Source organism: Tachyglossus aculeatus, chromosome 17, assembly GCF_015852505.1.
Source record: "Tachyglossus aculeatus isolate mTacAcu1 chromosome 17, mTacAcu1.pri, whole genome shotgun sequence".
NCBI classification, from domain to species: Eukaryota; Metazoa; Chordata; class Mammalia; order Monotremata; family Tachyglossidae; genus Tachyglossus; species Tachyglossus aculeatus.
Window position 1 is genome coordinate 39,196,888 of NC_052082.1, and position 24,382 is coordinate 39,221,269.

The 24,382-nt window shown below is 42.8% G+C and overlaps 1 pseudogene; it reads right to left on the reverse strand.

The window, feature by feature from the left end:
* Positions 1 to 1,198: 1,198 nt before the first annotated feature.
* On the reverse strand, positions 1,199 to 22,852 carry LOC119939701 (annotated as a pseudogene).
* Positions 22,853 to 24,382: the final 1,530 nt, after the last annotated feature.

Consider the following 24,382-nt stretch of genomic DNA (forward strand, 5'->3'; position numbering starts at 1 on the left):
TCCCTACCCAACAACGGGCTTACAGTCTAGAAGGGGGAGACAGACAACAAAACAAAACATGTCGGCAGGTGTCAAGTCGTCAGAACAAATAGAATTAAAGCTAAATGCACATCATTAACAAAATAAATAGAATAGTATATATGTACAAGTAAAATAAACAGATTAATAGATCTGTACAAACATATATACAGGTGCTGTGGGGAGGGGAAGGAGGTAGGGTGGGGGGATGAGGAGGAGAAGAAAAGGGGGGCTCAGTCTGGGGCAGTCTCATTCACAGTCACATTCCCTGCCCACAAGGAGCTTATAGTCTAAACAAGGAGATAGACATTAAAATAAGTTACATATATGAAAAACAAAGACATAGAACAAGAATGGAGATTTCTAGGAGGGTGGCTCTTATGAGCCTGAACAACCTTCCTGAGTGTACCTTGGCATTCTCCAACATCTCTGCTCCTCCCATCAGAATACAGCCCTGAACCCAGGTAACCCAGCTCCCTCCAGCACCCCTGCTCACCCCTCTAGTCCTTTGCCCGATGATGTGCCCAGTGACTCCCTGCAGTGTCCCTACCAATGCTATCAGCCTGAGCCCCCAAGTCCCCACCAACTCTGCTCCTTCCTTTACCTTTGCTATTTCCCAGACCTCTCCAAAGCCAGAGCCAGCTCTTTCAAGCCCCTTCATCCCACAGGTTTCAATCAAGTCAGAGCAATTTACTTTTATAATCAAGTTTATTCTTTTTAACACAGCTAAAAACCAGACACAATATCCCAAGCATCCTGGAACCACAATCTTCAGGCTGCCCAATATTCTGATAAGACTTGTCCCCAATCTAAACCTGTTCTGAAATTAAAAACAATTCCAAGCAGAATACCAGCAGTTGCCCCTACCCCTCTGCACCATGTACCCATGGGGAAATGTCAGGGGTTAGAAGGGCAAGGTGGCCACTGTGATGGCCCTGATGGTAAGTAAGTGGGCTTGGGAGAAAGGATGGCCAGTCATACACAGAAGCAGACACCAGGGATATGGCCCAAGGCCTTGGGGCAGAGTGAAATGGAAGATATGGGGCCAGAGCTACTGAAAACTAAAGAATCAGCAGAGAGCTGGGGCCCCAGTTGGAGCCAAACTATAGCATGCCCTCCCCAGTCTGTCCCATTTCCCCACCACCCCTCAGCTTCCCCTTCATCTCCCCCATCCCTGCTACTTTGAGATTCACATTCCAGGAGTTTTTCTTATTCCAATTCCTGCTTCCGGTTCACTTTCTGTACTGTCCTGACTCTTCACTTCACTTCACTTCAAGTCCTATCAAAGCACGCTAAGTCAGTGAGAAAGGGTCATCACAGAGGATGCTGGGAGCTTCCCTGTAGACATTCAGGGTTCCAGCACAGTCACATTTCGCTTACAGATCCAGCCACGATGGGTCTTACAATCTTCAGGGGTGATGCTAGACCTTCCTTTGAAAGAAATACAGTCTTTTCCAGTGTGATTGGTAATTACTATCCTGGAAAGGAAAGAATACAAATAATCTATATTATCTCATCTAGAATCACAAATACATGAAACAGGCATGCTGAATCCTGGGGTTGAAGCACTAGATTGTTTGGAAGACCAATCAAACAATCAGTGAAATTCATTGAGCATTGACTGTGCACAGCACTGTACTGGACACTTGGGAGAGTAAAGTATAATGGGTAGACATGATCCCTGCCCATAAGGAGCTTACAATCTAGTGGAGGAGGTGGACATTAAATTAAATTTCAGGTAGGGAAGCGAAGAGATGTTACCTAGAAGAGAAAACTCCAGGCTTCCCTTTCCAGTATAGAGACTCTCAGATGACTCTTAATTAAGTCTAGAGAGAGAAGTGGGCTGTCTCACTATATCTCACACCCAAAATATCCAGTTCCAGAATTAGGGGCATTATGAATGAAGGTATTTAATTCCTGATTTTGTCCCATCCTCTCTTGGACCCTGACACATTCATTGTTCTGAGGTCTAGTTATTTACCAATCTACACCCAGGAACAAAGAGCTAAAGAGTCTTACAAAATTGTGCTGCCTCAACAGTATACTGTCTAAAGATGCACTAATAAGCTGTGAAGTAAAACATCAAATCAAGAAAGCCATCATGGCTCTAAGAAGATTGACAGAAACTATTAGAAGACTGTGAGGCCATATATCTTTGTAGGGCTATATGAAATTGAAGGTCTATAAATCTAGGATGGCAGCCAACTTTCTCTGTGAAACCCAATCTAGTACAGAAACTACAAGCATTTTCTTTAGTATTTTCAGTTAATGAGCCTTTCTTAATTAATGAATTAATTCATTCTATCATATTTATTGAGCACTTACTATGTGCAGAGCTCTGTACTAAGCACTTGAAAAGTACAATTCAGCAACAAATAGAAATAATCCCTGGCCACAACAGGCTCACAGTCTAGAAGAGGGGAGGCAGACATCAAAACAAGTAAACAGGTGTCAGTTGCATCGTTATAAATAAATAGAATTACAGACATGTATACATCATTTATAAAAATAAATAGAATTATAAGTATGAATATGTACATATACACATATATATTTAATAGTTTGGTCTAGGGGAAAAAGGACAGGGCTGGGAGTCAGGAGACATGAGTTCTAGTCCATGTTCTGCCACTGAACTGTGTATGTCCTTGGGGAAACTTTCAGTGCCTCAGTTTCTTCATCTGTAAATTAGGGCTTAAATACCTGCTCTCTCTCCCTCCTAGCTTGTGAACCCCATCTTATATGGGGTTGGTGTTTGTTCTCAACATCTTACATCTACTCAAGCTTGTAGCAAAGTGCTTGGCAAATACAATCATGATTTAAAATGATCATAATTATTATTACTACTAACATTAGCATCATGAAAAGATTGCTAATGTGATCTTTGAACCGAGTCAACTCAAAAACAGAAAACAGTCAACTCAAAAACTAAAACTCCCCACTCCAGTCCATACTTCACTCCACTCCCTGAATCATTTTTCTGAAAAAACATCAGTTCATAACACCCTACACGTCAAAAACCTCCAGTGATTGCCTATACACCTCTTCATCATATGGAAATTCCTTACTATCTTGTATGAAACACTCAATAACCAAATGCTTACTACAATTCTCTGCACAAAGTTGGTACTCAATAAATATTATCTATTGATTGGTTAATCAGTAAACATGACCACATGTATCTTACAAGGGGAAGATATACACTAAAACAAATGACAAATAGGAGGAAGAAGGAAAGGGGGTCTACATAATTGAGCTAATGAGATAGAAAAGTGGGATGGCATTATTACTCTATTTATTTTACTTGTATATATTTACTATTCTATTTATTTTGTTAATGATGTGCATCTAGCTTTAATTCTATTTATTCTGATGACTTGACACCTGTCCACATGCTTTGTTTTGTTGTCTGTCTCCCTCTTCTAGACTGTGAGCCTGTTGTTGGGTAGGGACCATCTCTATAGGATGCCAACTTGTACTTCCCAAGCACTTAGTACAGTGCTCTGCACACAGTGAGTGCTCAATAAATATGATTGAATGAATTGAATGAATAGTGAAACAAGTACAGGCCTGGGAGACAGGGGATCTAGATTCTAACTGTGGCTCCACCATTTGCCTGTGGTATGACCTTGGGCAAGTCACTTAACTCTCTGTGCCTCAGTTACCTCGTATGTAAAATGGGAATACCTGTTCTCCCTCCCCATTAGACCGTTGAGGCCCCATATAGGGCAGGGATTATACCTGATCCTCTTATCAACCCCAACACTTAGTATGGTGCCTGGAACATAAATGCTATTGATTAATCATAGTAAGCATTTAAAAATACCACACATTATTATTATTAACTCACATAACCTTGCTGGGTGAAAAGTACACATAGAATGGATGACAGTAGGGATGAAGTATGAGAGGTTATGAGGCAGTCATTGGTGAGTTTTTAGGGTGCTATCTCAGTGAAAGAATGAAAATTTAATTATAGTGGATCAAGAAGGAAGCTGCTGGAGAGAAAGGACTGAGTTACCATTTGGGGGAGAAAAGGCATGGGTATGGAGTTAAGAAAAGGGCAATGCGGTGGCAGGAAAATAACCTGATAAAAGGCAAAATAGTGTTTGCATTTTAAGACAGTTTAATGGAATTTTGTTTGATCAGGTGATTTTTGTTAAAACAAAATAAAGAAAAATTTCAGATGAGCTCTGTGAAGAGCTCTCAATTCCTGCTTCTGGGTTGGGTGACTGAAGTTCTTTCCTAAGCCCACCCCTTAGTAGCAATAGTAGTAGTACTGGTTAAGTGCTTACTGTGTGTATTACAAAGCACTGTATTAAGCACTGGGAAAGAATACAGAAGTGGGATTCAAAACTGTTCCTGGCCTTCAAGGAGTCACAATACAAGGGTAAGAAGTTTCAGTTTATTAGCAGCCAGATCCCCAGGCAGGTAGATCTCTCTATTCCTGGTAGCTGATGGGAGATCATTTTTCAAAGACCATTCACAAGACTGAGAGTCACAAAAAAATGGTATACCCATAGTGAGGAAAGAAAAAATAGGGAAATAGTGTGGGGGAAACTGATGAGAGTGAGGAAGGGTCTTGGTTACCTGTTTCATCAATCAATCAATCGTATTTATTGCGCACTTACACAGAGCACTGTACTTACTGCTTGGGAGACTACAATATAACAATATGAGAGAGTTGGTAGAAACATTCTCTGCCCAGAATGAGCTCACAGTCTAGAGTGGGGGGGGGGGGGACAGACATTAATATTGATAATAAAATTACAGATATGTATGTAAGTGCTGTGGGGATGAGAGAGGGGTTAATAAATGAAGCAAGTCAGGGTGATTCAGAGGTGAGTGAGAAAAGAGGAAATGAGGGTGTAGTGAGGGAAGGCTCTTTGGAGGAGATGTGCCTTCAATAAGACTTTGAAGGTGGGGTGAGTAATTGTCTTTTAGATAGGAAGAGGGAGGAGGTGGGCAAGAGGTTGATGATGAGCTAGATAAAGTCGAGGTACAGTGAATAGGTTAGCATTGGAAGAGAGAAGTGTTTGGGATGGGTTGTAGTAGGAAAGCAGTGAGGTGAGGCAGGAAGGTGCAAGGTGATTGAGTGTTTTTAAACCGATGGTGAGGAGTTTCTGTTTGATGTGGAGGTGGATGGGCAACCACTAAAGGTTCTTGAGGACTTGTAAAACATGGACTGAATGATCTTGTAGAAAAATGATCTGAGCAGCAGAGTGAAGTATGTACTGGGTTGGGGAGAGATAGGAGGCAGGGAGGTCAGCAAGGAGGCTGATACAGTAATCAAGACAAGATTGGATAGTGCTTGGATTAATGTAGTAACAGTTTGGAAGTCTCCAAATGAAAGTGCAGATTTTAGTGATTTTGTGAACGTTGAACTGACAGGATTTTAGTGATAGATTGCATATGTGGGTTGAATTAAAGAGATGAGTCAAGGATAATCTCAAGGTTACAGACTTGTGAGACAGGAAGGATGGTGCTGCTGTCTACAGTGATGAGAAAATTATAGGGAGGACAGGGTTTGGATGGGAAAATAAGGAGTTGAGTTTTGGACATGAAAAGTTTGAGGCAGGACATCCAAGTAGATATTTCTGGAAGGCAAAAGGAATTGAGAGACTGCAGAGAGGGAGAGAGATTGGGATTGGGGATGCAGATTTGGGAATCATCCACATAGAGATGGTAGTTGAAGCCATGGGAGTGAATGTGTTCTCCAAGGGAGTAGGTGTAGATGAAAAGTAGAAGGGGAACAAGAACTGAAACTTTGAGGGACTCCTACAGCTAGCGGGTGGGAAGCAGAGGAGGAGACTGTGAAAAATCCTGGGAATGAGTGGCCAGAGAGATAGGAAGAGAACTAGGAGAAGACTGTGTCAGTGAAGCCAAGGTTGGGTAATGTTTCCAGAAGAAGGAAGTGGCCCAAATTGTTGAAGAGCTGAGAGGTCAAGGAGGATTAAGATGGAATAGAGGCCATTGGATTTGGAGATCATTGGTAACCATTGGGAGGAAGATTTCTGTGGAGTGAAGGGGATGGAAGTCAGATTGGAGTGGGTCAAAGAAAGAAATGGAGGAGAGTAACTCGAGGCCGCTGGTGTAGACAACTGGTATAGACAACTCGCTCAAGGAGTTTGGAGAGGAATGGTAGGAAGCAGATGGGGCAATATCTGTAGGGAGCTGTAGGGTCAAGGGAGGGTTTTCTTAGGATAGGATGTCTATTGTGTGACCTTAGGCAATTCACTTCCCTTCTCTGGGCTTCAGTTACCTCATCTGTAAAATGGGGATTAAGAGTGTGAGCCCAGTGTGGGATGGGGACTGTGTCCAACCTGCCTAACTTGTATCTACCCCAGGACTTAGCACAGTGCTTGGCCAATAGTAAGCACTTAACAAGTACCCTAATTATTATCACTGTTATTATTATTATGAACATGTTTGAAAGCAGTAGGGAAAAAGCCATTGGAGAGCAAACAGTTGAAGATGGCAGTCAGGTAGGGAAGAAGGGAGAGGGCAAGTGTTTTGATAAGATGCAAAGGGATGGGATTGGATATGATGATGCTGATGGTATTGCAAATGGAGGGGTGGATTTTGAGAGGAGGCAGGAGATGCCTTTAGGAGATCTTGAGAAACTGTTGGGAAAGATGGGAGAGTTTAAGAAGGGGCAAGAGGAGGGAGGAACTGGAGAGAAGCAGGGGAGATTTTAGGGTGTTCACGCCTGATGGTTTCAATTTTCTCAATAAGGTAGGTGGCCACATCATTAAAGGACAGAGATGGGAGATTCAGAAGCACGGGGGGTTTGAGGAGGGAGTTAAATGACTGGAATAACTGACAACGGCTATAGGCATGGGTATCAGTAAGGCTAGAGAAATCATTTTGCTTGGCAGGAAAGAGAACAGAGTTAAAGCACACAAGGATGAACTTGAGGTGGATGAGATCGGTCTGATATCTATATGTCTGCTAGGAGCACTCTGCAGCTCAGACACATGAGTGAAAGAAGCAGATTGTGGAGACGAACCAGGGCTGTGGGGTTAGTGGTATGGGATCGACAAAGCGCGAGGGGAGCGAATGATTTAAGTTCAGTAGAGAGGGTGGTGTTGAGGGTATCAATTTGGTCATCTAGGGAAGGTAGTTTGGGTATGGAGGCTAAATGGGCTATGATAGCTTGAGAAAATTGGAGACATTTCCCTCTGTGAGGAAACAGGACAGATTTGTGGGGAGGAGGTTTGTCAGGCAGAATGTAGGAAAGGAAATTGTGGTCAGATAGAGGGATTCCAGAGTTGGTGAGGGTAGAAATTGTACAGTGTCTAGAAATGATGAGATCAAGTGTGTGTCCAAGTTGGTTAGTGGACAAGCTGGTATGGAGAAGGCAGTCAGTGCAGTTGAGGAAGGGTAGAAAGCAGTAAGCAAAAGGGTCATCAGATACATCTTTGTGGGTATTGAAGTCCCCAAGGATCAATGTAAGGATGGAGAAAGAGAGAAGATATGTTAGAAAGGGATCAAAATGATTCTAAAAGTTGGAGGTAGGGCCTGATGGGCAGTAGATGACTGTGACTAGTATCTTGAGTGGGTGGTAGAGGTGGATGATATGGGCTTGATTGGAAGGGAAAGAAATGGATGTGGGAGGTGGAAAGGTGCTGCCTAGTCTTGCCCTAGATAGAAAGCAGTTTCTGTGGTTCAGGTGGGAGAAACCTTTCTCTTTGTGACTGGTGAGGAGGTAAGGGCCCTCTTGAATCAACATCTCCACATGTTGCAGTGCCAATCCCCTGCTGAGTACATCTCTGCCCTTCACTACAGATATACAGAGAGCACCTGCTTAGGCAGAACAGTGTGAGACAGCATTCACATCAGCCCTCATGTCAGTCAGTCAATCAATCAATTAATTATATTCATTCAGTTCTTACTCTGTTCCTGTCTCCACATACCCCAGGCATAAAAATGTCTCAATCCAGTTCCTATTCCCCGGGACTGGAAAGGGAGCCAATGCTGAATCTTTGAAATACACATTGACCCTAAATCCCATTCCCCCCACCACACCCCAAGAAGATCCTCTTGTTTTCCACTTCCACCATCTAAACTTGCTTCCACATCAAACTTCTTTCACAGAAATAAATCATCATTTGGTGATATGTCCTGTAGCTCATAGAAAATAGGTAAATTCAAAGTATGTAGGCAAATGAAATGGGTAGACTTTTACAATTCCTGCTTTCCCAATGTCAGTCTCAATATCTGTATGTTGGCTATCCTGGGTTTCATCTGATGCCTGACTGTGAAAACTTCCATAGGTTTTCTGACTTCTCTGACCTGACTTCTCTGATCTCTGTCTACTGGCTTTCTGGCTCTGTCTCAACCTTGGGTCTCTCAGAGAAAAGAGCAGACCGTGGAGGTGATACAGGGCTGTGAGGAATAATTTTAGTTCAGTAAAGAGGGTGGTATTGACGGTGACAATTTGGTCATCCGGGTAAGGTAGTTTGAGTATGGAGGCAAAATGGGCTATCATGACTTGAGAAAATTGCAGTGGGTCAGAAGATCTCCAACCACTGGCCTTCAGCATTTCCTCTCCCTCCTTGTTCTGATCCTGCATCAGTCTTCAGTCCCTAATGCCAGTGGGTAATGGCATCATCTTCCAATCTATCTCTTGGTCTGTGTGCATATGTGTGTGTATGTATATGTATCATATATATATGATACTTGGTACTTCTTAAGAAACTACTATATGACAAGCACTGTTCTACTGTTCTTAGCACTAGGACAGATACAAGTTAATCATGTTGGATACAGTTCCTGTCCCACAAGATGCTCACTGTCTAAGAAGGAGGGAGTAGAATTCAATCCCCAGTTTACAGATGAGGTAACTGAGACACAGTGACTTTCCCAAGGTCACACAGAAGGCACATGGTAGAGCCAGGATTAGAATTTAGGTCCTCCAACTCCCAGACCCATTTCTAATCTCAGGTATTTAAAATGTGTTCCAGATCATTTCTGGAGTGCTCATGAAAAAGTCCTCCAGAAAGATCATGAGGAAGGGATGGGGCTGAGGCCTAATGGTGGGTCCTCTTCCCATCAATCTCTTGCTAGAGCTTGGAAGCCTCTTTCCATCCCTCACTCTCTTCCTTTCAACTCAGTCTCCTAGAGGCAACGTGAAGTAAGAGCAGAAGGGGATGGACTTGGGTATTTAAAGGAAAATGGACAGTGAAGTTTCAGTTGTGAGTATGCCCTCTGTGCTGTACTCCTGTACTGTTTGCCTCAAAGTCCCAGACCTGAGGCAGGGCCCACCTGTATCCAGAGAATCCAGAGTCGTTCAGCCACATCCACTGACCTCGAGTTGTGTTATACTTGTAACCAATCCAGAAATTCTCATCTCTCAGCCTCATCTCACGGACCCTGTCCTGTAGAGTCAATGGAAACAGGATGAGTCCTGACAGTCCCTCAGTCAGCCAGCACAATCCTCCAGCCTGCATTGGGAACCAACCAGCTCTAAGCACTCTGGGAAGGATGCAGCATTAGACTTCTCCCCAGACACCCCCAACCTCCCTCATCCCCCTTTGCCCCCAGGAGGATAAAGTCCTTTCCTTAGGCACAAGGCAAGAATGACTCAGCTACAGACTCAACCAATTCTAGAAAAATTTGGGAATGGAATAGGGGTTTTTGGCTGTGTTTGGGGCCCTGGGGTCTCCTCCACATTCTCACTGCTTCAGCCTCATCCTCTAGGACCAGGAGCCAGGATTTCTTGTTGGCACAGTCTCTAGCACCCGCCTCCCAGCTCTGCAGCTCTTCTGAGAAGTAGTAACACCTGCTTCTGTTCAGCTGCCACCCCTGGGGGCAGAGCTCACACATGGCACCTGAGGGATAGGAGAAGAAATAAAACTAGATTTGTGATGCTTTAAATTATTTCAGTTCTTGCATTATGGAGATGGACAAAAATTTGTCCACAGTCATGTTAACTGTCACTGTCTACTGAGATCACCTCTCTCCATACTACATGTCTTGTCTGTCTGCCGCTACTAGTCACCATGGTCCCCCAAACTGGAGGGTCCATCTCTGGGTTTCTAGATGAGTATTGTGCCTTCTCTCACCTTCTTTCTCTCATCCCCACTCCCTACTGTACCCTGCTGACCTCCTGGCTTCTTGTCCCCACCCCAGTCTCTACCCTGCTGACCTCCTGCCCCAACCCCGCTTCTCCTCTGCATCAAACAAAAACTACTCACCATTGGCTTTAAAGCATTTAATCACTTTGTCCCCTCCTACCTCACCTCACTACTCTCCTACTAAAATCCAGCCTGCACACTTCGTTCCTAATGATAACAACAATTATGGGATTTATTGTGCTTACTATATTCATTCATTCAATCGTATTTATTGAGGGCTTACTGTATGCATTCATTCGTTCAATCGTATTTATTGAGCACTTACTGTGTGCAGAGCATTGTACTAAGCTCTTGGGAAGTACAAGTCGGCAACAGATAGAGACGGTCCCTACCTACCAATGGGCTCACAGTCTAGAAAGGAGAGACAGACAACAAAACAAAACAAAAGTAGACAGGCATCAATAGCATCACTATAAATAATAGAATTATAGATTCATTCATTCAATCGTATTGATTGAGCACTTCCTGTGTGCAGAGCACTGTACTAAGTGCTTGGAAAGTATAAATTGGCAACATATAGAGACGGTCCCTACCCAACAATGGGCTCACAGTCTAGAAGGGGGAGACAGACAACAAAACAAGTAGACAGGTGTCAATACCATCAGAATAGATACATATAATTGTAGCTATATACACATAATTAATAAAATAGAGTAATAAATATGCACAAATATACACCAGTGCAAAGCCCGCAGCTAGGCCGCCCCATCAGAGGCTCTTACCTGCACTGGCCCCCTGCTGCCGCTCTCCACAGCTGGGCGCCTGGGACTGGATGGCCGACTATATGCCAAGCACTGTTCTAAGTGCTGGGATAGATAAAGGTAATCGCATTGTCCCATGGGTGGGTGGGGGGGCTCACAGTCTTAATCCCCATTTTAAAGATGAGGTAAATGAGGCACAGAAAAGTTCAGTTTCTTGCCCAAGATCACACACTAGACAATGGTGGAGTCGGGATTAGAACCCACGAACTCTGACTCCCAAGCCCATGCTCTTTCCACTAGGCCACACAGCTTCTTCTCTAATATTAAGCACTTAGTACTGTGCTCTGCACACAGTAAGTGCTCAATAAATACGATTGAATGAATGAATAATACTACCTTCTCATTGTACCTCGATCTCATCTATCTCACTGCCGATCTCTCGCTCACATCCTATGTCTGGCCTGGAATGCCTTCCTTCCTCGTATCAGACAGATAATTGCTCTCTCCCACTTCAAAGCCTTATTGAAGGCACATCTCCTCCAAGAAGCCTTCCCTGACTAACCCCCTCCTCTCCTCGTCTCCCACTCGCCCTGACTTATTCCCTTCGTGCATCCTCCCTCCCATCCCCGCAACACATACGTATATATCTGTAATTTATTTATTTATGCATATTAAAGTCTGTCTCCCCCTCTAGACTGTGACCTCATTGGAAAGAGCATGGGCTTGGGAGTCAGAGGTCATGGGTTCTAATCCCGGATCCCCCACATGTCTGCTGTGTGACCTTGGGCAAGTCACTTAACTTCTCTGAGCCGCAGTTACCTCATCTGTAAAATGGGGATAAAGACTGTGAGTCCTATGTGGGGCAACGTGATCACCTTGTATCCCTCCCAGCGCTTAGAACAGTGCTTTGCACATAGTAAGTGCAAAGCACTTACAAATGCCATCATTATTATTATTATCTTGTACTCTTCCAAGTGCTTACTACAGTGCTTTGAATACAGTAATCACTCAATGAATAGGATTATTATTAGTAAGAATAATAGTAATAATAACTTGCCTTGGCCACAAGTTAACATGGAACCCACCCTGGATCTCATAATTACCAGATCCTGCACTTCCTGTGACATCACAAACTCCTGCAGCCTCCTGTGACATCACAAGCTCTTGCAACCTCTTGTGACATCACAAACTGTTGCTCCACTTTCCACTCTGTATAATATCTTTATGACTCTAATCTCCTATCCTGCTTACTCTCTTCTTTCAAAACTTTTCTCTGCTCCCTCAGACACAGCCAATCTCAGCACCGTCTCATCTTAAACAAACTACGGTCCCTGTGTTAACTGACTGCCTTTCCTGCCGCTGCACATGATAAGCTGTGGGAAAGGAAGACTTTCTCTGGTGTAAGTGAATGTGTGTGTGTGTGTGTGTGTGTGTGTGTGTGTGTGTGAGAGAGAGAGAGAGAGAGAGAGAGAGAAAAAGTGATACAGCTTGAGAGAGGATGTGAGAAAGGACATGTGACAGAGTGCATGTGAGGGAGCATTTGAAATAATGATAGAGAGTGTATAAGAAAGAGAATGTGTGAAAGGCTTGGTGTTTTTTATTTGCATTTTCTCACTTGGGTGGCTTGTAATTTGTCTTGAATGTACAGTGACAGTCAAATCTGCAAATATGGAGATTATAAGGAGAATAAAGGTACTGAGTTATTTTATGGCATTTATTAAGTGCTGACTACGTACTAGGCATTTTTCTAACTGCTAATCAGGGTGGGCACAGTCCTCGTCCCACATGGGACCAAAGCCTTATTCCCATTTTATAGATGACATAACGAAGCAGAGAGAAGTTAAGTTACTTGCCCAAGGTCACACAGCACACAAGTGACAGAGCTGACATTAGAACCCCCTCTAGGCTGTGAGCTCGTTGTGCGCAGGGATAGTCATTTATTGCTGTATTGTACTTTTTCCCAAGCACTTTGTACAGTGCTCTGCACACAGTAAGCACTCAATAAAATATGACTGAATGAATGAATGAAAGTCTTCTGATTCCCAGGCCCATGCCTTATCCACTAGGCCATGCAGCTCTCCAAGTTCAATAAGAAGCGGAATAAGGCATTTCATTCAGTCAACTGATGGTATTTACTAAGAGTCTACTTTGTGCACAGCACTATACTGAACTCTTCAGGGAGTACATTAGAATTAGCAGAAGTAATCCCTGCCCTCTCATAGGTTTCAATCTAGGGCAGGAGACAGGCACTAAAATAATTTGCAGATGGGAGGAAGAAGGAGAAACAGATACGTACATGTTTAAGTACGAGAGGATGAAAGTCAATATATACAGATGCAGTATGAGGGTTGGTAAGTTCACAAATGCATAGTTTGTGCAGAAGTGCTGAAGTGGTAGTTGCAGGATAAATTCTGGGGAGAAGATTTGATTTATTTTTAAAACTTACATATTTGTTTTATTATTTAAAGTACATTACTTTGTTCCAGTGTGGCCTAGTGGAAAGTTCATTCATTCATTTATTTGACCGTTTTTATTGAGCTCTTACTGTGTGCAGAGCACTGTACTAAGTGCTTGGGGGAGTACAATATAATAATAAACAGACACATCCCCTGTCCACAATGAGCTTACATTCTAGAGGGGGAGACAAACATTAATATAAATTTTAAAATTACAGATATTTACATAAGTGCTATGGGGCTGGGAGGGGGGATGAATAATGGGAGCAAGTCAGGGTGAAGCAGAAAGGAGTGGGAGAAGAGGAAAGTAGGGCTTTTGGAAGAGATATGCCTTCAGTAAGAGCATGGGTCTGAGAGTCAGAGAACCTGGGTTCTAATCCAGGCTCCACCACTTGTCTGTTTTGTGCACTTATCTGCTCTAAGCCTCAGTTTCCTCATATGCAAAATGGGAACATAGCACCCCTAAGACTGTGAGCTCTATGCAGAACAAGAATTATGCATGACTTCATTATCTTGCAGCTACCACAGCACTTAGTACAGTGCTTGGCACATAGTGCTTAATGAATACCGCACTGTAATAAGCACAGTTGAGCTCTGTGCAATTCCATTTTTTCTATATCACTAATTAATTTTAGTTTATTTTAATCTATCAAAAAATGCTATGTTACAAATGGGGATATATACCATAAAATAACTGAAATGAATACAGAAAAATAAATATTATTTTTCCATTAAGTGTTATATGGCCAAGATTAAAAATAAATATGAACATAGGACAAAAAATGAATTTGATACTGAGCCTGAACATGGGTCTAGTGTCAGTCTGCTACCAATTACAGTCATATAATTTTAGTTCTAGTCCATCACTTTACTTAACAGTACTTGTTAAGCACTTACTATGAGCCAGCCACTATATTAAGTGTGAGCAGGACAATGCTCTTTCCCCCAAGGCCACACTACTGACTGAATGCAAGCCATAAGAAGGGTGGAACTACCTGCCATAAGCTGAGTGTCACAGGCAGGGGTCACATGCTAAATGCATTCTCTTTTCTCACTGTAATAAATAGCAGTTTTTTATTTTATTATTTATTTGTAATTTCATTTATTTATATTAATGTCTTCCCCCCACCATCCTGCCCAGACTGTAAGCTTATTATAGCAGGGAACGTCTCTCTTATGTTGTTGTATTGTACTCTCCCAAGTGCTTAGTACAGTGCTCTGCACACGGTAAGAGCTCGATAAAGATGATTGACTGACATTGACAATTTGAAGATTTTGTGTATCAGAAATTGGAAAATCTTCCTGAATGACAGGTTTGGGCTTCAGGAAGAGGGCCACCTGAAGACCTGATCTAGGTGGATGCAAAATATTCATCAATCTTCTACTCCTATTTATTGCTGCTGGTGGTGGTAGTATGGTGGTATGTTGTGCTCTGCACACAGTAAACATTCAATAAATATGATTGACTGACAAATATGATTGATTGACTGACTACTTATTTCATTTCTAGACTGTGAGCCCGCTGTTGGGTAGGGACCACCTCTATATGTTGCCAACTTGTACTTCCCAAGTGCTTAGTACAGTGATCCGCACACAGTAAGCGCTCAATAAATATGATTGAATGAATGAATAATTATGTTAACAAAGCCCTGTAAAAGGGTGTTACTGGATGCTCAATAAATACCACTGAATGTGTGAATGATTGGTTCCTGAACTTCTCCTTTCTGCCCTGGGCCTCTTCCTCTGCCTGTCCTTGTGTGTGCCCTTCTCCAGTCACCCAGTTCACCCTTCCTCTTCTCACCCCTCCCTGCTCCAGCCTCCTTCTCTGGCCCCTGGTCTCTCCTGGAGTTCTGGCCAGGGCGGAGCTGAGATTTCCTCAATAAAAAAGTCTTTCTAAAGAAACATCAGGAGGAAAATATTTCCTCTGATTTGTGTAATTTCTTTATGAAGCTACCAACTCCCAAATGGTCAGAGGAATCAACTTTGATTTGAAGGCAGCTTCTCACAGCATTCAACAGTCTCTCCTCACCCAACTGGCCAGGACACAGCTCCTTCTTCAGGGCTGCAATCCATGCTGAGCTCTTGTTCCCAGGACCACCTCCACAGGAAACGTTGGAAAAACTTAGGTTTGCTTTCTGTGATCCCTGAGAATTTTCACAGTTCTTATGGGCTGTAAACAAAACAATAAGAAAGGTAACTAAATAATGAAATGGGACAATGTGTTGTCTCTATCACCTGAAGCTCTTGTTCTGTGATGTCACAGAATGGAATATGGGTGTAGGAGAAGATAGCACAGCTGGTTTGGGGATGGGGCATTTCTTAGATCCCAGATGAGAGAGAGCCCTGCTCCAAGGAGGAGAGAACTCTTGCTACCACCAGGCACATTTTCACAGCCAGGACTCTGGGTTGGGCTTCTGGGAATGTGAGGCCCAGGGATGGATAGGATTTCTGAGACAGGTCAATGAAAGAGTCACAAAATGTGGTATTGACCTACAGATACACCCTGAGAACAAAGCCATGATTCTAAAATTTAAAACAATTCTTCATCATCATCATCATCATCAATTGTATTTATTGAGTGCTTACTGCATGCAGAGCACTGTACTAAGCACTTGGGAAGTACAAATTGGCAACATATATATATATATATATATATATATATAATATAATATATAATATATAATAAGAAGAATATATCATTCTTCTTCCCTTATCCAACTGCTCCAGTCCATGGCTGCATTGAAATGAAGATTGTGGGTTCCCAGAATTCCTCCCTGCTATTTGGGGTCCAGTGTGGCTCCCCCTGAACTCTCAGATGGGCCCAGAGTCACTGTGGCAGAGGATCGTGGATACATCCAAGCAGAAGGACCCCATGTAAGCCTCCAGTAGGATCTGAATCATGTTTGCAGTTCCGGGTGTGCAGGTAGATCCCACAGGCTACCCTGTGCAATGAAACCATGATCTGGATCTTGGAACTCCAGTCCTCCTGGGGCCCCCAAACCACGAGGGCACTAGATCTGATTCCAATGTGAACCCAGTGTGTTTGGGAAGAACAGATCCTTTTGCCCGACCAGGTGAAAAACAACAGCCAAACCTTGTTCCACTGCCTGTTTCCAACCTCTTTCAGGCCTAGTCTGTTAGGCCACTAGATTGTAATTTCCTTGAGGATAGGAATCACATCTACCAAATCAATTGTATTCTCCCAAGTACTTAATACAGTACTCTACACGGACTAAGCACTCCAAAAATATTTACAGATTTCCAGGACGGCATCTTCCACACTGGCTCCCTATCAAATTTCTCCCTTTTTTCAAAGCCCCAACTACTTCCCTGTCTCCCACACATCCTTAATCAGCCCACACCATTTAACCACAAACTTTCATTTTACTTATATTACACCTCAAATGTGTCCTTCCCTCAAACTTTCTTCTGGCATCTTGCTCTGTCTCTTTCTCTTGCCATCCTTCTTAGGGTCCTATTCTCTCTGCATGCAATAAAACCTCAACAAATTCCCTTGATGATAATAATTTCTTTGCTTGCACCCTTTTCTCTATTAAATGTTCAGTTGTCTATTCTCCTTCCTGTTGTTCTTCACCCTCATCATCTCATATTTTATTTTTGTCCCGTTGTCTCTCTCCTTTTGCTTCCCTCTTGTATTTCTTTATCTTTCTTACTATATTCTTTCTCTCTCGCACATATTCTCTTTCTTTCTCCCTCCTCTTTCTCTCTCATTCTGTCTCCTGCCTTGTATTTTCTATCCTCTTTTTTTCTTCTTTTCCCCTTTCCAGCTCCCTGGCAGCCCCTACCCTCTTTCCACACCTAGTAACCCCGGGTGCTGGTCTCCTGGCCTTCACAATGCTTGGAAGAACAGTGGCTGGTAGCTAGAGAACAGGATTCTGCAGAGAGCAGAGAAGGGCAGCACTGGGGACCACCCAGCACTAAGACTACTGCTTCCAGCACTGCTAGGAGCGGGGGACCAGTAGCCTCCATTGCAGTGATCCAGAGAGTCAGGGCTCTGGTGGAGCAGGGCTTACTAGCCTGCCTTGCTTTCCTCTCCCTGTGCCCTGTTCCCTGCCCCCCTACAGAGGCTTGAGGTTATTCAGCATTAAGACCAGAAGATGAAATAGCTAGGGTTGAAGAGGAAACCAGATAAAACCAGATCTGCGATGGTGTGTCCCAGGCAGAATACTCACCGCTCAGATAAACAATGATGACTAGGAGCGAAAGTGAAGCAATCCCCAAAGAAACTGTGGTCACGCACCAACAGGGATGCTGAGACCCAGGACCTGCAATGGAGAAAGTTCAAAGCTGTAACAGGGTCTCCCAGCTTCATGCTCTACACTGAGGAATCTGAAACACAACCTGATTTTGTATATCTAAGAAATGACCCATTAATATTGATCTGGATTTATGCACCTGTTAGGTGTATGGCCCACTGAAGCCTGAAATGGTGGGAAGAAAGAGCAGAAAAAGGGAGAGAAGACCCAGAGGACAGAATAAATGGTTTAAAGATACCATGAAGCACAACTTCCATGAAGCAACAGAAACATTTTGACTCCTTTTATTTGGGGTGAGACATTACCAACTTAGGAAATATGACAGCTCCTTCCCTCTTGGCCTCTGTTTTTGGTTTTCGCACCTGAGAATTAACAGCTCAGAGATGTGTGAGTGCGTGAGGGGTGGCTTCTTGAGACTAGTGGGTGCCATTTGTGAGCTTCTCGCCGTTCATCTGCTTAGTTGACATTTCACACAGTTTTTAAATTGGTATACTAACTCAGTGTACTCTTCCAGCTGTTTAGTACAGTGCTAAAGTAAGAGAGAGTAAGCAAATAAGTGTTCGGTAACTATTATTGATCGAATGGTTGGGCCCCTCCAGGCTGTCTCTTGTTCTCCACTATTTTCTCTGCATTTGATGGCTCACGGGTGTGTGCTAGGATGCACCCTCCTGATGTTGAGCAAGGGAGTAGTGGATTCATTGGTCATGTCTTCACCAGCAGAAGCCAATATCGGCTTCACAAAACTCCAGAGCACGGAGGACTACCAACCAATCCAAGATAACCAATTCTGCTGTTACTCAGAATGAAAGAATGCTCATCGTAATTCAGTGTGGCCTTAGAAATGGGCCCAAATGGCCATTTTGCCCCTGTGTGGAGGCAGATTTGGGATCATATGATCCCCGATCAGCAGGAGAGGCTTTAGGATTGATACTGATCTGTCTCTTCCAATAGCTTCTTCCAGGAAATGTGTAGGATAAGCGAGGTAAGAGTGGCTTCTTTTCCCCAACCACTCCCCAACTCCTGATTGGGGCAGCACCTGGTTTGGAAGATTTCAGAAATGGAAGGGGTTTCTCCATCTTCACACACACTCACACACACACACACACACACACACACACACACTCACTCACTCACACAGAGCACCTCCGCTCATGGTTTTCAATTGAGTGATGACAACAACTTTTTCTGGTGCCCCATATATTTAAGTTTGTAAGAACGTCCCAGGTTAATAAGCCCTTTAGCTCACTTGAAATTCCTACTGAGAGATTCAAGTAAGTAAATCCTTCCCTGCCTCCTCCTTTCCTGGGCTGAGATTAAGCATTCAACAACGAATAGGTTTGGGAGGAAGCTGTGCCCACAGTGTGTGCTAGATTTTCAAGGGGTAGAAGAGGCCTCAAAGTAGATAACCAGAGAAATTGTTAAACTGGGAAGGAAACAATTTAGAAATGGATGATGCAGGTGTTAATGAGTTTGTTGCTTCTCATGTACAGGATCACCCTACTAGGACCTCAACAAAGTTTGGAAATTCACTGTATCATTACAAGGTGACAAAACAGATAGAGAATCAGGTATGGTCTCCATCACCAGGTAAAATTTGGGGATTGAGAAATCTTGCTCAATTTTCAAGAAAGTGGATAGCTTTATAAAATGTGTTGATGGAAAAGGGTGATCCTAGGTGACCAGAGGTGTTCAGAAGGAGTTACCTTGCTACATACAAGGTACTTAATGAAGAAGGCAATTGTTCAACCTAAGCTGGAAAAACTCCTCACTAGCCGTTGAAATGCTACCACAGCGAGAACAAGTTTCTGTTTTTGCAGCCACCAGCAAAGATTCATATTCATATCCCAACCCGTCCTTTAGTTGCTGATGATTGGGTTGCTCATCTGAAATGATGGACAGACCTCAGTCCTGGATCTTCAAGATGGAGAAGCTATGAGAAGGAACTGATTGCAGTGATGGTGGTTTGCTCTGCACCATTTGCACTGTCCCCCCTTTCCTATCATCAATGTTCCCACTAGGGCACGGAGTGCATCTCACATGGTGGGTGAGGAGTTGGCGAGATCACAAAACCATTCCCAAGCACATGTTCCCCAAGGACTCTGCAAGAGTCACTGAGAGAGCTGGTAATAGGAAGAAGAATATCCTCAGGGTTTTTCAACTGCCTGGGGCATTTAGTCATAGACATGGGACATTTCTGTAAACATCTCCCTGGGTCGTTTCTCATTTTCAAAAAAACCCCACAGTTTTCTTTAAACTTGAAAAGGTTTTTTTGAACAAAACCCTTTTACAGTCAAAGTGACAATAACAGATTCTGATGCTGTGCTGTAGCATCATGAAGTGGCAGGAGGCTTCCTTATTAGTCATCTTGGTCTTCAGCGCTTAGCACATAGTAAGCACTTAAAAATGCCATTATTTATTTTCTCTGCCCACGTTTACAAGCTATTTATCAGGATTCCTTCTGGGCCTCAATAATGTGATGTTATGCTTTGAATTATATTTACAAAGGTGAATAAATTTATCAGTGATGTTTACGATTATAGTACATAGGAATTTTGTGTTATTTTTCTAAGTATTCTAGAACTTACAACGTACATCTAAGGGAAAAGTGATCGTACAATTATAGGCTCTCACAATTTCAAGGAACTGTATAATGAGTTTATCTGTATTTCTCCCTTATGAATAGTTAAAGTAAACCGAAACATGAATTTGGAATCATGAAACAAACCAAAAACCTTCAGGCCATGTCCGGAGCAGTCTTTTTTACATGGTGCAATTATTTCTTATTCAAAACTCCCCTAAATTCCTATCTGTGACAAAGAGACAAGGAAATATTACAAGAACATTTCCACTTGCTATTCTGTAATGCATCTTTCATGTTACTTAACAGAATTTACTGAAAGCTCGCTGTCCTAGACACAATCCCTGCCCTTAAGCCTGCCCTATTCAAAAAACATTAACTAAGTAAACAGAAAGTTGAAAATCCTCAGGAATACAGTACAGTACCAGGAGGAGATGTTGAAGGTGGGATCCTGCTGCCTGATTTCTGAGGGATTCTTACAGTGGCACACTGTGTACGCTGTTCTGAAAGGAGAAAACAGGAAAGTGGAATAGAATATAAAAAAGTAGAAGAAATCCCTGTCAAAATGCACTCGATACAGATCTGAAGCACTGTTGTCAGCAGGCAGAGTCTGCTTTAAAGGACTGGGAGAAACGGAATGTGGGACTTGACCAGTTCTGTAAACTGACTAATTTTAATTAAGGCTAAGAGTTTACTCCACAGCAATCAGGTGAAATGCAATAACACTTCTCTCCATAAACGAAAAAAGCAAGAAAACAACATTGGCTTCCAGACAGAGATGAATCGAAGAGGACAAGCAGCATAAGGCTCCTCCAAGCAACCTGTAGTCTCGGGGCTCTGACTATGTAATGGTGTTTGTCACTCACAGTGTTATGTTCCCCTGGCCTCTGAGACCCTACTGACAGCAGTGCACTGGGCTAAATCTGTGACAAGTGCAACATGAGTACAAAATCTATTCTCTGACCACAAGGATCTTACATTAGAATTCGGTTCTTTTGTTCTAATCCATGACCTGTCCAAGTCTGTCTCCATTCTGTCTACCAATATCTCCCCATCTAGCTCAGCCCAGGGACAAAGCTGAAGGGACAAAGCTGAAATGGTGGAAGATGATTAAAGATTGCAGCCGAGGACTAGGTTGACAAACAGCTCCTGAATTAGTGAATCCATTTTCTAGAAAACATAACTGTCCTTAGTCTTACACCATAATAAACTTATTTCATCATGACTACAAATTACTAATCCAAAACGCTTAACTATTTCAGATCTAGAATTAAGTCTTTAAGTGGATGTAAAATGTGTCTACATAATATTATCTACATAATCTCACTATATGTTTCCACATGCTTTAATAGCTTACAGGTTGCTATCAAAGCAGGATGGCTTAGTGGATAAAGCACAGTCCTGGAAGTCAGAAGGTCGTGGATTCTAATCCCTCCTCCAACACATGTCTGTTGTGTGACCTTGGACAAGTCACTTCACTTCTCTGTGCCTCAGTTCCCTCATCTGTAAAATGGGGATTGAGACTGTGATCCCCCTGTGGGACAGAGACTGTCCAACCAAATTTTCTTGTATCCACCCCAGTGCTTGGCACATAGTAAGCACTTCCCTTCAAGGCCCAACTGAGAGCTCACCTCCTCCAGGAGGCTTTCTCAGACTGAGCCCCCTTTTTCCTCTCCCCTTCCTCCCCCCTCCATCCCCCCGCTTTACCTCCTTCCCTTCCCCACAGCACCTGTATATATGTATATATGTTTGTACGTATTTATTACTCTATTTATTTATTTATGTTACTTATACATATCTATTCTATTTATTTTATTTTGTTAATATGTTTTGTTTTGGTCTCTGTCTCCCCCTTCTAGACTGTGAGCCCACTGTTGGGTAGGGATCGTCTCTATATGTTGCCAACTTGTACTTCCCAAGTGCTTAGTACAGTGTTCTGCACACAGTAAGTGCTCAATAAATATGATTGATTGATTGATTAACAAATGAAACAATTATTATTATTATTATTATTATTATTACCATTGCAATTTTGCTTACAGCATTAGACTCTCGGGAATAATGGCAGAAAATAAACCACCTTTCACAATGATCGAGACAACCCATGGTTGTTAGTCAAAACTCATGTCTGGTAACTGAATCTGCAATGCATCTTAATTCACTGAAAGTTTCAGATCATCACTTACTCTGGGGAAAAATAGTGTAAGAAAGATGGTGATGGAAAAACTTGCTGAGCAAAACAGCCATAATTAACATTTTACCAGTAAACTTTCCTACTGATCTACATTTTCCTAGATCTCGGGGATCTCTATAATCCTGCTTCAATCCTGGAGTTCACCAGGAATTATTAAATTCATAAAACGTTCAGATTATGCTTCAAAGACATTACAAAGTGCATCACACTTAACTCCGTACCAAATAAGATTTTATTTTAAGATAAAACAAACCTTAACATGAAACTAATTAGCACAACATTAAATTTGGACATTAAATGGATGTATCAAACAATTCAGGTACAAAACTTTTGGTAGTCTTTCTAGCCATTTCCATAGCGTCATTTTAAATTTTGTCCCATTTAGAAGAAAATAAACTATGTAAAATGCAACGTGATTTTACCTGGAGAAGGTCGATGGTGTTTTCCCTTGGATACATGCTTTACCTCCATGTAAGTGACCTCACCCTCCATGGCTGATGGTCTTTCAGTCCACATTCAACATCTCCTTACCTCTCAACCCTAGCACTTGGACTCCACTCCTCTAACACCTGCTTAATCTACTCCAATCATGGGACCCTTATCAGGCTGAAATGAACTTCAGGACATCTGCTGGCTTCCGTGTTTCCTTTGAGGTTCACCTTTCAGCCTCTTCTAGAAGCTTCTCTACTGTGAGAGAAGCTCTGGAACACACATTTCAACTCCATGCTCTGGAGTGTTTGCTAAGATAGTCGGGGTTTAATTGCTTTTATCAGTTTTGGTCAAGGCCTGAGCAAAAACTTACACTTAAAGTTGTGCTCTGTTGGAGTTTCCTACCTCCCCCACAGGAGGGTTTTGTGGCTTAGAAATAATGCAAAGCTTGAATTGCCCCCTCCATGTGGTTTCCATCAGTAGCATCCATTTCTAGCTCACTAGCAGTTCACTTAGATGGATCTGCTCACTGCAAAAGGAGCAAGGCAGGGTCAGAACCACCGACACTGATCTGATGATAGTAGTAGCAGTAGCAGTAGTAGCAGTAGTAGTAGTAGTAGTAGTAGTAGTAGTAGTAGTAGTAGTAGCAGCAGCAGTAGAATAATAGTAGTAACAGTAATAGCAGTAGTAATAGTAGCAGCAGCAAAATCAGTAGTAGCAGCAGTAGTGGTAGCAGTAATATCAGTAGTAATAGTACTAATAGAAATAATAGTAGTAGTAGTAGTAGTAGTAGTAGTAGTAGTAGTAGTAGTAGTACTAGCAGTAGCATGAATTGAGCGCCCACTTGGTGCTGTGCACTGTGCAAGGTGTTTGGGAAATATAGAATTTAAGAAATGACATATCCCTTACCCACCAGGTGCTTACATTCTAATGGAGGAAAAGAATACAAAAATATTGTGAACTAGTGTAGTCAAAATAAACAATTGTGTGTGTAAGCATATATGAGTACTGAGGAGGGGTTAAATAAGTCCATGAGTGCTATTGTTGATTGAAGGGATGCTATGACTCAGGGTGCTGGGATATTAATTGGGGAAGGGTGGCTAAGGGAGGTAGGATTTTGGGAGGAATTTGAATGTGGAGAGAGCTGTGGGCTTTCTGATGTGGGGAGGAAAGGGGCGTTCTAAGCCATGGGAACAGCGTGAGTTAGGGGATGGAGGCCAGAGAGGAGAGAGCGAGGTACAGATAGACAGTTGGCTTGAGAGGAATGAATAAGGTGAGTTGGAAGTGAAGGAGGCAGATAGGTCAGGTGGGGCCAGATAGTGGAGAGCCTTAAATCCAACTGTGAGGATTTTCTGCTTGATGTGGAGAAGCACAGGAAGTCAGTGGAGGGTTTGAGGACAGGAGAGATGTGGGCCAAACGACGCCTCAGGAAGATGATCTGTGCAGCAGCCGGTCGTCTAGACCAGAGCGGGGAGAGGCTGGAGACTGGGAGACCAGCCGGCTGATTTATTAGACTAGCTATGACAATAGCACAACTGGTAACGGTGGTAGCAGTTTTTGTAGAGAGGAAGGGGTGGATCTGGAACATGCTGT